The following is a 14,877-nucleotide window of genomic DNA, read 5'->3' on the forward strand; positions in this document are numbered from 1 at the left end:
TTTCTTTGTCATAAGCACTGCAATTTTTCATTCTATTGCAATCTGCTTGAATAAATCTATAAAATAATATTTATTTCGTATTTACTATATCGTAGAAGAGCTTCTCAAAAAATATGCATGCGATTTTGTTTGGAGTTAACTTGTGGCAAAATATTGAATATTTAAATCCCAATAGTCCCTGAATCGCGTTATCGTAATAGTGAAATCCCGAAAATCCCGAAATCGAAAAAAAATTGCAACCCTAATATTCACTTCCCCGTACATATAAACACATATGTATGTATGCATGCCAATACATATAGGGTGGGCCATGTAAAATTTGCTTTTTGAATCGGCTATAAAAAAAAACGATCAATATTTTTTCAAACTTTTTTTCTTATTTTGAAGATTGAACATTGTCATTTATGAATGAAAAATAATATCGTTCAAATGACTGCCCCGACTGGCTTTACAGTAGGCCATTCGATCAACCCAATTTTTAAGCACAATTTCGATTGTTTGGGCTCCAATTTCATGAATGGCAACTTCGATTTCGTGTTTTAAAGCATTAATCGTCTCTGGATGGTTCGCATAGCAATTGTCCTTAACGGCTCCCCACAAAAAATAGTCCAACGGGCTTAAATCACAGCTCCGAGGCGGCTAATTGATATCGGAATTCAAAAACGGTAGCCAAAAGTTCGAGTGAAACTTTGGCAGAGTGACAAGTTGCACCGTCCTGTTGAAATCAAATGTCGTCCATGTCATCCTCTCCAATTTTTGGAAACAAAAACTCGTTGAGCATGTCACGGTAACGCTCGCCATTTACTGTAACCGCGGAAGAAGAAGAAGACTCACCACTTTGGAAATAGGTTTTCAATATTTCCCAATTTTGTTCAAGCGTATAGCGTCCCATTTCGTAAATGTCAAACCTTTAAGTAAATTATGAACACATTTGACATGTCATTTGTGTTACCATTCTCAAAAAAATAGGTGGTTCAAACAGCAAACGCTATATGGCCCACCCTGTACAAACATACCCAGCGATGGGGGCAAAAGAGCAAAAGAAAAATTAAAACAATTAAAAAATAAGTAGCCACAAAAACAACAACCAACTACTTACCAATCAGTCGTTGAATTCATTCAAGCTTAAATTGTCGGTTGTAATTCCCCAGCAACAAAGCAACAACATCCATTGCGTACAAATACAATCACCAAAGTTGTACTGGCAGCTCTGACATGACTGCTGACTGCAATTAATTTGTACACAAGTCACCAGAGCGCAGTGGTAAACCAAGAGTAGTAGCATCAGGCCACCATAGCAACTGGCAGATCCTCGAAAGCGTTGCAGCATCAAATAGCCGCAATATGTTTTTCTTTCACTTATTTATTTTTGTTCATTTTAATGCATTTTCGCTCGTCAATGTTTACGATTGCTATATTCAGCTTATGTACAGATGCTTGCAAACATTCACTAAAAGAGCACATGCACACATACAAGTACATATGTATGTGTGTGTATATGTATGTGTATGCATACATCCTGCTGTTATTATGCTGCTGTCACTTTTGACCCCAATAAAGTGTGAAATTTGTTATGTGCACGCTGCCAACAGTCAGCCAACCAATCAGCCACTAGCCAGCTAGCCGGCCGGCCGGCCTATGAAATGTTGTTCTTTTCTCAAACACAACTGTATTTAATACATAATTTAAGTTCGGCATGACTATGAGTTATTCGTCGTGCTGTGACTTCGACGACATTAAACGCATAGATATCACATATTTATGAATGGCAGCGATACTCTTAATTAAAGCGTTTTAAATAAATTATTCAGCTCGATAAATTAGACACCACAAAACGAGTATAAAATTTCGCGAAACTAAATCTATGAATGGCCATCATAAGTTTGTATTTTTATGGCCCATACTTTGAGAAAGAATTCATGGATCATTTAGTTATATTTATTGACTGTTTATTTAACTATTCAGTTGTTTTTGATTTTTTTATTTCAATAAATTTTTAACCGAAGTCACCGATTTTTGTATGAGTTAAATGAATAAATTTGTTCGAATCAAAATAATTTACATACAATCAATTTCCATTTATGGAGTCTCGTTCCTACATGCCAAAACTGCAAAATGTCTGGCTGTAACGCTAGATGCCAAACACTGATCTGGAAAGATAATGTTAAAGTTAAAGGTATTAGTTTTATGCGTTTATATGTACGTACACCAAACATTACCTTAGTCAAAGCTTTCTTGTGCACTCATCTTAACCCACCGTATTTTTTCCTCTTCGGTGACCCCCAGTAAAATTGTCTGTGGAGCAATTTAACCCCCGAACTGCTTTTTTAATGAACTTGCACTAGACATGTTTTGAGAAAAGGTCAAAAATATTCATTCGGGTGGGAGGTAGAGAGTTAAAATATGCCACAAAAGTATTAGTTTGGGGAAAAAGAAATCCATTATTTTCTGGATGGCTGTAGTGATCGATATCTCGTAAAGTAACTATAGGGTTGTTCAATAGGTGTGCTTCAACTTTTTTCGCTTGTTATTTGTAAACTTCATTAGTATACATTTCATCATGGAACGCTACACACTTGAGCAACGATTGCAAATCGTGCAAATTTTTTATGAAAACAATCGTTCTGTTGCTGCGGTCCATGTAACAAGCCGTCCCGTTTTGGGGTTATGTGAAGTCATTGGTCTACAGTAACAAGCCGGCGACGATTTGTGAGCTCAGAGCCAATATTGAACGCGAAATTGCTGGAATTTCGGCCGATTTATGCAAAAGAGTGGTCGAAAATTGAGTTCAATGATTGGACTTCGTAAAACGTGCACGCGGTGGTCATGCAAAAGAAATCGAATTTCATACTTAAATGTATATGTTCAAACTCGATAATAAAAAAAAAAATTAGTTAAAAAAGTCAAATCGTTTGTGTTTTATTCAAAAAAGTTCAAAAGTTGAAGCGCTCTTACTGAAAAACCCTATACATACCAAATAATTTGAAGTTTATGCTGGTTGTCACACTAAGAAAAATCATTTCCAGTTTTTTGTTTTTTCCATTCAGTTGTGAGTTACAGGGTGTTCACAATGGACGTAAAAAAAGGAAATTCGGTACATTTTACAGTTTTCCTTTGATAAAGGCGAACATACAAGCAGGCCTGGCTGAAATTGTGAATGGGTTTATGGTAGCGATACTATAAGAGCTAATTACGTGCAATTTTGGTTTCATCGATATTTTGGTGTTAATAAAAATGTCGATTAAGTCAAAGAAATAACTGAAATTGACCGGTATCGCCCAGAAACTAAAGATCAGCTGTCAAACAGTTTTATATAATTTGTGTAAAAATTTTGCGCAAAAATAATGATTTTGTTTTCCACAAACTAATAGAGTGTGTTTTTTTTAGAGGTTAGGTTTTTAAGTTGGTACTACTTTTTTCTGAGATGGTCTTTTTGACAGCTGTCACTTGATTTATGCTCAGTTTGGTTTGCCATTTCATAATGAATAGACTTACATCTGAACAACGTTAGCAAATCGTGCAAATTTATTACGAAAATAATGGTTCGGTTCGCGCGACGCATCGCGCGCTGCGTCCAATATTCGGTCGACATAATCGTCCATCAGAGTCACTAATTCGATTAACCATGGATCGGTTTCGCACCACGATTGCTCTAGTGGATAATACGCATCCTCAGAGACATCGTACAGTGCGCACCGAAGACGCTATTGCTGCTGTGGAGCAGAGTATCGAAGAAGACCCGAATGAGTCCATCCGCCAACTCGCGCAGCAATTGGAGATGTGCCTATCCACTTTGTGGAAGATTTTGCGGAAGGATCTTGGTTTGCGGGCTTACAAAATCCAACTCGTGCAAGAATTGAAGCCGAACGACCATCAAGCGCGTCGCACGTTCGGTGAATGGGCCCAAAACGAGATGGCCACCGATCCCGATTTTCACAAGAAAATTCCGTTCAGCGATGAAGCTCACTTTTGGTTGAATGGGTATGTCAATAAGCAAAATTGTCGCATTTGGAGTGAACATAATCCACAATGTTACAGTCAATGGAGAGCGCTATAGAGCCATGATTAATGACTTTTTCGCGCCTGAATTGGACGATGTTGATGTGGACGACCTTTGGTTCCAACAAGACGGCGCTACATGCCATACAGCCAACGCAACAATCGATTTATTGAAGGAAACTTTTGGTGAGCGCATTATCTCGCGCCGTGGACCTGTGGCGTGGCCTCCAAGATCGTGCGATATAACACCGCTGGACTATTTCTTGTGGGGCTATGTGAAGTCGCTTGTCTACGCAGATAAGCCCGAGACGATTGACGTCTTGGAAGAGAATATTCGGCGCGTTATTGCTGACATACGGCTCTAATTGCTGCAAAAAGTGGTCGAAAATTGGGCCTCTCGGCTGGAATTTATTCGAGCCAGCCGCGGCGGCCACTTGCCCGAAATCATTTTTAAAACATAATGGCAAACCCTTATCTTTATAATAAAGCTAAATTCTTGGCCATAACATTAAATTATATACGTTTTATTTCATCTTGAAAACCTAACCTCTAAAAAAACACCCTTTATTTATCGTTGGACTCTACTATAGTCGTATGAGGACAGAAATTACTATCTATTTGAAGTCATTTTATATATAATATTTTCTATAAACTATTTGCACTTTGGCCGTAAAATTTTGAAATTTAATCTTCCGTGAAAAAAAATTCAGACCCTCTGGACTAGTACTGTCCGGCAAAGTCCATCATTTAGACATATGCACTTATATAATCTTATATATATATATATAACTGGCGCTTACACCCTTTATTGAGTGTTTGTTTGAGTCCTATTGAGTTCCACAAACGAAAGGGCCTACAGTTTTAAGCCGACTTCCAACGGCAAATGATTTTTTTATGAGTGGCTTTTTCATGACAGAAATACACTCGGAGGTTTGTTATTGTCTGATATACTCCCGCATAATTATTAGCGATCATTCGTGTTGAGTAGAATTTTTGTAAAATAAAATAAAAGGAAAATATGAACTACACAGTTTCGTGCAGTTTGACGGTCATGAAGCCATATATTTTTGATTTTTCGTCAAGCAAGTTGTGACGGTTATAAAACGAAGCGACTTGCAGGTATCGAAAATTGATTACTGAAATACAAGGTGACACGAAATTAATCAGACTTTTTTGTTTTTTAATTAATTTTTTCTTAAATAAAAAAAAAATAATATAAAAAATGTTTCCGTGTGATGGATTTTTTTATTTACTTATTTGCATGAGAACTAATTATGATAAAGATAAGCTACTAGGGTCTAGGGACTACTACATATTTAAAGAGTCTCTAAAATCTATCTTGCATCCATATATTTTAAGAAGTTTAATTTTGTATGTACGTTGCCAAATGTATTTATGTGTCTTAGATATTACACAGCTTTAAGAATTTGTTAATAACACCGATTTTATCAACGTTCGGTGGCTTCAGCAGCTTGGTGGGCTTCATGTTACCAAATGTGATTTCCCTGTTTGGGTGTAAAGCAGGGCATTCATCCAGTATATGAATAGCGGACAGGTTGGCGGAATGGAAGTGAGCACAGCTTGGTTTGTCGGATTTTTTTAGGAGGTGGGAGTGTATTCTTAAAATGTGGCCTATTCTAAGGCGCACGAACTTTTTGAGGCATTGACTAGAGCAAACTGGTGGGTAATTCGGCTTCATATCGGTGGAATTTTGCTCTTTATAGTGATGATGGTAGTTTTGTTTGCTCGACGAGTTAAAAACTTTTTTCACTAAGTTGTGTATGTGAGCCCAAAACGGCATGCATACCTGTAAAGGACCAATTCCATTTACCCACACCCCCTCCCCCCCTATATTTGTAGCCATCTTTCATGCTTTATCCGGAAGCAGCCGTGGCCCGAGAGGAACTGAGTCATGAAATAGTTAACTTCCCCGAACTTCCTTTGGAGCCATTTGCAAATGATTGAATAAGTTTCGTCGTCAGTCTGCCACTCGGTTCAGTGTCCCTTCGGCTTTGCCACCGCAGTATGGTTTGGCATCTTCGTTCCGCGATGCTAGTTTCTTCTTGGAGTCTCAAGCTCCAAAGCTCCATTCGTTCCCGGGCCATGAGCTCGACGGTTCTCACCGCAGATCACGAAGACAGCAGTACCAGAGACAGTGTGGCAGGCTGAGGCAACTCTGAGCGCCACCTTGTATGGATGTATCCATACATATGCACATAAATATATATCTAAAAATAAAAAAAATCTACACTGATAAGCTAAAAAGTAAATAAAAACATTTTACGCTCAGTATCTACTTTACGTTGTTTTGTAAAATATTCCATTGCTTGTGTGATTTACTTCACAAAAGGGATAAGTTATCTACAGAAAACCATTGAGCAAATACGCGCCATATAAAGGGTGTGTCATACGCCAGTTCCTTTAACAAGATACTATTTTTGAACTACATAATTTATTTTCCGCTAAAAAAATTGCCAGAAATTCATAAATATATCCCTGTCTTATAAATTGAAAACTACTGGAAATGAGCTGATGTGATGGGCTCCTGCACAGGCAATCGCGTATTTTCAAATTAGAAAAAAAATCAGTCAGAAGTGGTGAACTGTGCTTTATTTAGCATTTTTTAAAAGAAACCTGCCAAAGGGCAACCCTGTGTTTTTGCTCAATAATTGAATTTAAAACAAAGTTGTTCCAAATTCGTCTAAGTTAGTATAAATAAAACTGCAACGAAGTAAGTAGTCAGTCATACATAAGTGTTAGATGAAAAGATACTGCCCTTCGACGTCACAAACAAGCGAATGGGCAGGGCAAATGTTAGAGAAGAAATGTCAAAATCGCATACAAATTGTAAACCAATTAGAATAAACACTTGTGTGTCGTAAGAGTCGTATTATAGTAAATTTAAAATGGCTAAAAATATATTGAGTGGGTTCGCAGGGTGCCCTGCAAGTCATGAATTTTTTATTGTGGTTTCAAGTCCTTGAAGCATTTATTTAAGGCAAAAACGACATAAGACAAAACTGCACTTAGTGAGCCAGCTAATTATTCATTAGTTTCATATTAATTTAATTTAATTAAGACAATAAATAAATACAGATGACCGTCGTAGCCGAATGAGTTGGAAGTGCACTGGTTCGAATCTCCGTAGATCAAAAGCGAAATGATAGAAAAAGTTTTTTTCTATTCGCGGTCGACCCTAGGCAGGCTATAACAAACGTCCGATTGCATTTCTGCAATGAAAAGGCTGCTCATAATAAACCATTAGCCGCTCGGGGTTGGCTTAAAAATGTAGGTCGCTCCAATTGTGGAACAACATCAAGAAGCACGCCTCAAATAGGAGGAACACTCAATAAAGGGTGTAAGCGCCAATTATATACATATATATATATATAATACCACCTTGATCAAAAAGTTCCCAGAATATATTCCAAGATACCAAGTGATATTATCACCTTCAAAGTACTCCTCATCAACTGTAACGCACTATGCCAGCTTTTGAACCGGCTCTCGAAACATATCTGGAATGCTTTTTTCGGTATACCCATCGAGCCATCTTCAATTTTTCCATCGCTTCCTTTTGGCTGTCGAAAGGAGTTCCCGTAGTCCTTTATTTGATGCGATCAAACATATTAGGAGAATTCGATGGCTGTGGGATGATATTCAAGGATAATGGTGACACTGTGTGGCGGTGCTTTATCCAGTTGCAAAACCCATAAGTTGTTTTCCCACAAATTCTTTCTTTTTTTGATGAATTTTGTCACGTAAACGTAACACCTCATAACGCCCAAATAATAGTCCTTATTAACTGTCTGACCTTCTGGCAAAAAATTGTTGTTTACGATAGCGTTGTAGTCCATAAGTCTATAAAAACAGTGAGCATCGCTTTCTTTTTTGACTGAAAACGTCGGTGTGTTTTTGGTCTTAGTTCATTCGTTCATTCGGAGTACTCCACTCACGCGCCTACTTACCTGATGTCGGAATTGTGTATCGTACTCATAAAGCCATGTGTCGTCTCCAGAAAAAGTAATGGAAATCATGGCTTTGGCGATTTCAACGCGGTCCCTTTTTTTCACGAAATTCATTTGAAACCAACTTTGCAGCCACACGACGCAAATACAAATCATTAACCATTAACCAATATCCTCAACGGATTCATAAACAATGTTCAAGTCCTCTGCCTGCTCTTCTCTGGTGATTATTCATTGATTTACATTTATTGATCAACTTTTCTTTTTTAATTTTCTTGATATTTTCCATGTCAACGGCCTGCTGCTACGTTCGTCATCCTCGATGGCCTCACGATCTCTTCTGAAGCGTTCATGTCACTCATAAATGGCCCTTTCCTTTAAAGTATATTATCATTACCGAAACAGTTTCCCAACATTTCTAAGGTTTTCGCGCCATTGAATATATTTTTAACGCAAAATTTAATACAAACTTGTTGTTGCAATTTGAAATCCATTTTTAAAACTGTAAAAAATCGAAACCATTTGCAGAGGTAGATTTACTCAAGATGGTGTAACTTTTACAAATGTCAAGCAATGGTAAAAAAATATGGTAGAAATGTGAATCACAGATATGGCAACCCACCAACAAAAAATCAGAACACAAATCAATTGACTTAGAGCGTCACCTGGCACTTTTCCCGGGAACTTTTTGATCAAGGTGGTATATTCTGCTGAAACTTCTTTGAAAAGCTGATATTGTACCAAAAAAATCTAATATGCAGATATGTGTGTATGTATGTATGTGCATAATTATTTGTATTATCAATGATTTATTTGGCAAATATTATACATAGTAAAACTGAGAAACAGTTCTTGCAGCTGGTAATACCTAGCCACGCTCTCGCTAATCACACAAGCACTCACACACATCATTCGCTCTCTCATATTGCCTCCCCCTGGTTTTTACTAACAAAACAGCTGCCGAGAAATTGTTTATTTCCAGCAGTCAGTCTTTCAAACAATTTGCCAGCGACATGCACATGTTGGTCACGCTTCAAAAGTTGCAAATAGAAACGCAGAAATAACCAAAATAAAAAGTTCAATAAAGATTGCAAGATTATTGCTTATAAAAACATATACAAAAAGTGAATTAAAATAGAAGAGCGATGCATAGAAACCCGAACGGCAGAATATGAAAAAGTGATTAAATCCCTGGTGTATGGATAAATGTGCTGATACATACACAAACAAATAAACTTGCGTACCCAAGCATTTCCGCGCTCATTCTACTTAGATATCCATGCATGTGTGTGTACATTTAGTATCTGTGTTACTGCGAGCCATTGTATTGGTATATCAACGTTCGCTCATTTATAATCAATCGCTGCTTTTGTTGACAAAAGCCAGTCGCGCAAAGGCAACGAATGAAAAGCAACACGAAGAAAAAGCAGAATTTACGAAAGGGGAACTGGGCAAATGAATAATGGGAAATTTGTATGGTGCAATATAAAAAGGGAATATTTTCGCCTTTCTGTTTTGCCCGCCAATTTCGTACATAGATAATACGAAAGGTGAAAAAATCGCCCAACGACCACTAATACATGCTTGCGTACACTTACTTACATATACATACAAACATAAATACATGTGTGTGTGTGTGCGTTATTGTTGTTCACGTTCTATGGGTGCCAAATCGTAATATTTGTTATTGTTGCCAGTGGCTGGTAGGGCACATAGTTTGTGCGCACTTAACGGCACAACTTGGCAGCACTCAACGTTGGTGGTGGTGGTAGTGCTTCAAGTTTGCTGTGGGTTTGCCAAGTGGCTTTTGAATAATTTTTTAGTTTTTGCGATTGTCACTGCTTTGCCACCAAAAACATACAATCGCGCGAGTTGTTTCGCATCATGCCGATTCAGTTGCGTTTGTGGGGCTTTTAGTTTCGGTTTGCTTCAGTTTATTTCATTTCGTTTTAGTTGGATTCAGTTCCGGGCTTACAACGCGCGTACGCAGTCGATAGACGACGCGTTTTTGCGCGTCGTTTTTTTTAAAAGCAGCGGTTGATTTTCAAATGATAAACGAATAAATTAATTTATAATAAATACTGGAAAGTGTTTGTAAATGAGTGCTTATTCATTTTACATAAAAGAGTTTACAGAAGTTTTATAATAAGTGATAAAAAAAGTGGGAATCCTAAAAAAGTGGTGAAGAAAGTGTTTTTAGTACTCGTAATATGAAACAACAAATTGTTTTCAATTGAAGGTGAATAAATAAATAAAAAATTGTGCATGCCAGCCTTGCCAAAAATATTTTATAGCGCATGGAAGGAGTAACCATTTTCATGAAATTTTAAGGGTTCTATAAATGCTTACAATGCTAATATTGAGATTCCTGGACATCAAAAGTTCATTAGTGCATTTAAGCGCCACTAAAGCAGATTTATTTTGTATATCAAATGGTAAGATTATTTCACTCTTTGGGTTCTACTACGTCGTATAATGCAACTTGAGCCATGTTTGCTATTTGGCATTGTTTTGTGTTAGATCCAAATTTTGAGGGAACTTTGGATTCTACGTCAATTATTTTGTATTTCACTAAGCTAAAACTAAATTTTGTGAAAAACAAAACCAATGACGTAGAATCCAAAGTTCCCCTCAAATGTTTTTTTTCATCATACCTAACGAGCAAACCTATATAGTACGAGTATCTATCATTCTTGGGGAAATTCGACAATAATTATTTAGGTCAAAATTTTCTGAAAGTGTTAAGCAGAATTTATTACACAAATAAAACTTGTTTTTCATATCACAAAAAAACCTAAAAAACCGTTTCTTGTGAGCAGCTTATGAGCAACTAATTTTGGGCGTGCTCGGGAAATTTCTCCCAAAGTATTCTTCTTAATTTTACTGCGCCTACAACCTACGCTAAGTTTTCTAAAAGTGCCTCAACACAAGTTTTAATTTTTTCAGTGTTATTGGTCTAAAATGAAATTGCGTTAATCAATGATAAGATGTTTTGTCAAAGCTGCTCAGGTGTATTCCCTTCAGCATCATCATCTAATACTTACTATACTCTTCATGGCAATCGCAGCGGTGCCTCAGTCAACCACAACGAATTGTGTGCACCGAGCAAAATTTCAAAATGGATTTAATAGAATAGAATTGTGTGAGTGGCCGAACCCATATAAGTATTTGTTGTTACGAAATAATCAAGCCCTTGCTTTTGAGCAATTAAAAAAAAAATTTTATTGTGATATGTTTTTTCCGGCTTTTTATGGTGTCGAATAATAAAAAATTTTTATGACGGTTAAGTTTTGTACTAAACTTGCATAGAATTGCTTTTTTAAACAAATTTCAAAATCTACTAAATAACCAACTGTAGTGCTCAGGTATACCATCATCATCATCAAGTAGCGATTACAGCTCAGGGTGAGCTTTAACTTCATCCACAATCCTCTTCCAATCTGCACGTTCATAGTAATACATCTCCAGCTCCTAACCCGTAGTTTTTCCAGGTCGGCTATGCCTTAGTCAAGCCAGGTAAACCTTGGACGTCTTCGGGCTCGGGTCGTTAGACAATTCGTTGTTAAAAAAATTTTTGGGACGGCTGTCTTCCATGCGCACAGTGTGCCTTAAACATCGAAGCCTTTGGGATTTAATGTGTTTCACGACATCTTCTCTCTGGCATAAGCTTAGCAACTCGCCATTGTAGCGTATTCGGTACATTCCATCGTTGCAGCGTATGGGGCCAAACACCCATCGGAGCTTTGGTATACCACCTTAATCAAAAATTTCCCGGAATATATGTATTCAGAAACTCAAAATATAAGCTTATTCGTGACATTACATTATCATCTTCAATTCTCAACATATTTCTGGGACTCTATTTTCGGTATAGCCATTAGAACCGTTGTCGATTTTTCTATATCAGGTGCACTCGATTGCTGTTGAATGGTATTCGTTTCGTTCTTGACCCTGTGCGACGGTGCGTTATCATGGAGTAAAATCCATGAGTTGTTTGCCCACAAATCCTTTCTTCTTTGGCGAATTGCTTCACGTAAACGCCTCGTAACGACCAAGTAATGGTTCTTATGCTATTAACTGTTTGACACTCTAGCAAGAAATCGAGTAATCTATAAAAAACGTAAACTTCACCTCCTTTTTTTACTAAAAACGACGTGTTTTTTAGACTTGGTTCATTCGGAGCTCTCCACTCACTCGCCTGATGACTAGAGAGCGTGTTGTACTCATAAACCCACAAGACGAGGCTCTAGTATAAGTAATGAAGCTTGTGATGAATGTTAGGTCGGACTCAGTCTTGGTTATCATATATTTAGCGATATCCACGCGGTCTCTTTTTTGCATTAAATTTAAGTCCTTTGGGACCAACTTTGCAGCAACACGGCGCAAGCCCAAATCAATAACTGCAATATCCTGTAGGGATTCATAAGCAATGTTCAAGTCCTCTACCAGGACCACCAATTTGTGGTTATTGATTAACTTTTCTCTCACTTTACTTTCGATGCCATAACGTTCATCTTCCTCGATGAACTCACGATCTCTTCTGAAACGTGCATTCCACTCGTAAACTGCTGTTTTCTTGAAAGTATCATTGCCGAGTTTTGCCACCTTTGAATCCATTTTTAACGCAAAATTTAATACAAATTTGTTGCAATTTGAAATCCATTTTTAAAACTGGAAAAAATCGAGAACACTTGCAGAGGTATACGGCGCAACTTTTACTAATGTCAAGATATAGAAATTGAATTTTGGTAGAAATGTTAATCATAGATATTGCAACCCAACAAAAGGAAAATAGAATTTAAATCAATTGACTTAGAGCGTCATCTGGCGCTTGTTACATGAACTTTTTGTTCAAAGTGTCATATTCTGGGGTTTTAAATCTTTTACTCCGGCCGCCGTAGCCGAATGGATTGGTGCGTGTCTACGATTCGTAATTCAGAGAGAACGTAGGGTCGAATCTCGGTGAAACACCAAAATTAAGAAAAACATTTTTCTAATAGCGGTCGCGCTGGGAAAAATCTCCGAGTGCCGTTCGGAGTCGGCTCCAGAAATCAAAAAAAGATGTTCCTTCTTCTAATCTCATTTGTTCTATAAATTTTTGTGAGCAAAATCTGTCCTTATTTTTTTAGATTTTAGCACTCACTCCTTTTTATTTGCTTGTAATGTATTCTTCATCACTCTTACTTGCAAATTTTCTTACGTTTTGTGCGTAACTCTTCACCGCCTTTATCCCCGCCTTTCTTTTCCTTTCCTGCAGTATATCTTTTATTTCGCCTCGATGCAGTTGAATGTTCTTTAAATTTGCAGCTTACATTGACTCATTGGAAAGCAAATATTATTTTATCCTTCTAAAGATATTACACGCAGACTTGTACGCTCATATGATAGCTAGCACAATCAAGTGGCTGCCATGGAACAGAGGTTGCCATATAATTAAAAAATTCGTTCCATCAATATTTCTGTTTTGTTTTACAATTTTAAGTACTCAAAGCACCCGATACTAATATAAAAGAGTGCAGTAACGCAGAGGTACCGCCTGATAGTTTCAGACTATTCTTCAGCATAGCAGATTTTGCAAAAGTCATTGTGGGCGGCTCTCAGTCATTCTGCATGTCCCCCAGCTCATGCTTAGGCGTCTTCTCATGCTCCATTTTGGCCATATGCGTATGGCTATGTTGCAGCTAACGTGTTTCCGCATAGTACAGGTTCTATTGCCGAAGATTATCCCAGAAAGAGTATGCCTAAGCTTTCAGAAAGCAAACGGTATGCCTAACATCTTCCAAGTCGGGAAAAGCGGCTTAGTAGATCTCTCTCATGCAAGCTCATCTGCCTTCTTGTTGCCTGGTATGTTCAGGCGTTGCAACACGCATACGATATGAAAAACAACTGCTTTACCTTCACGTCAAGCGATCTGAGGTAGTTCCGCTTACAAATCCATTTCTATCGCAAACTTTAAGTATAAACAAAATAATAATCGCATCGAAGCATTGAGCTCAAATTTCACAACTTAGTAAAATTCCTAAAGTCTATTTGAATAGAAAAGATTCGGCACTTTCTGTTGTTTTCATTAAGCATTCCTTTTAGTTTTAGTTTCCGCCTTTTGCGCGCTTTGCTTTTTCCTGATGAGAATTTTTTAATCTTAAATTTGTATTATAATTATTTATATTTATCTTTGTGGCCTTGTTCAACATTACGTTTTTGGCTCAAAGCCAAAACCACTCTAAACAACAGCAGCAATGAACTATAAACAAAAAGATATAAAAAGCATTTATAATATTATATATTTAACAACAACAATAGTGGTATCGTCATTAATGGGAGCATCATTCGCATTGCAATTGAATTGACGCAAGATGCTGGCGGCGTAATCTCAGCCTTTCACATACATCTGTACCTGCGTTAAGGGTCTTTCAAAAGCGACGCCTAAATGTTAGTGGCGAATAATTCCTAGACGGCAACTTTTTTATGTGAAGTAGACAGATGAAAAATTGTACAGCTTAAATTTATTGAAATTTATTATGAAAATGGTCGATCTTTAAAAGCAATATATCGCAAATTCGTGATTTTTTTTGGTGGAAATAATCGTCCGAATGGAAAAGTTGGTGAAAAAATTTATCAAACTGGTTCTGTCGAGTATAGAAAAAGTACTGACAGAACAAAAACTGGACGTGGTTTTGGGAATAATGCTGCTGTAGCGCAAAGTGTTGCTGAACAACCTTCCACATCCACCATTCCACCATCTTGGCGTTCCCAACATTCATGAATAGACAGCTTGGCGGGTTTTTAAAGAATGGTGAACATCTAAGTGATGTCATTTTTCATATTGTTATTTTGAATAAAAATAATAAAAATAGTGAAACCTGAGAGCATCTAAATTTGTGCATATTTTATTTTAAAACAAAATCTAGGC

The 14,877-nt window shown here is 37.2% G+C and overlaps 1 protein-coding gene across 8 annotated transcripts in view; it reads left to right on the forward strand.

Moving 5' to 3' along the window:
- Window positions 1-14,877, forward strand: part of LOC128860293 (NAD(+) hydrolase sarm1) — a 158,139-nt gene that overhangs the window by 10,569 nt on the left and 132,693 nt on the right. For 2 of the 8 annotated variants that reach the window (XM_054097729.1, XM_054097730.1), the window contains exon 1: window positions 9,930-10,206. The exons of the other annotated variants lie outside the window; for them this stretch is intronic. The gene's annotated coding sequence lies outside the window, so the exon portion shown is untranslated. Of the gene's footprint in view, window positions 1-9,929; window positions 10,207-14,877 lie in introns of those variants that run through there. 8 annotated transcript variants of the gene reach the window in all.

This window comes from Anastrepha ludens, chromosome 4 (genome assembly GCF_028408465.1).
Source record: "Anastrepha ludens isolate Willacy chromosome 4, idAnaLude1.1, whole genome shotgun sequence".
NCBI classification, from domain to species: domain Eukaryota; kingdom Metazoa; phylum Arthropoda; class Insecta; order Diptera; family Tephritidae; genus Anastrepha; species Anastrepha ludens.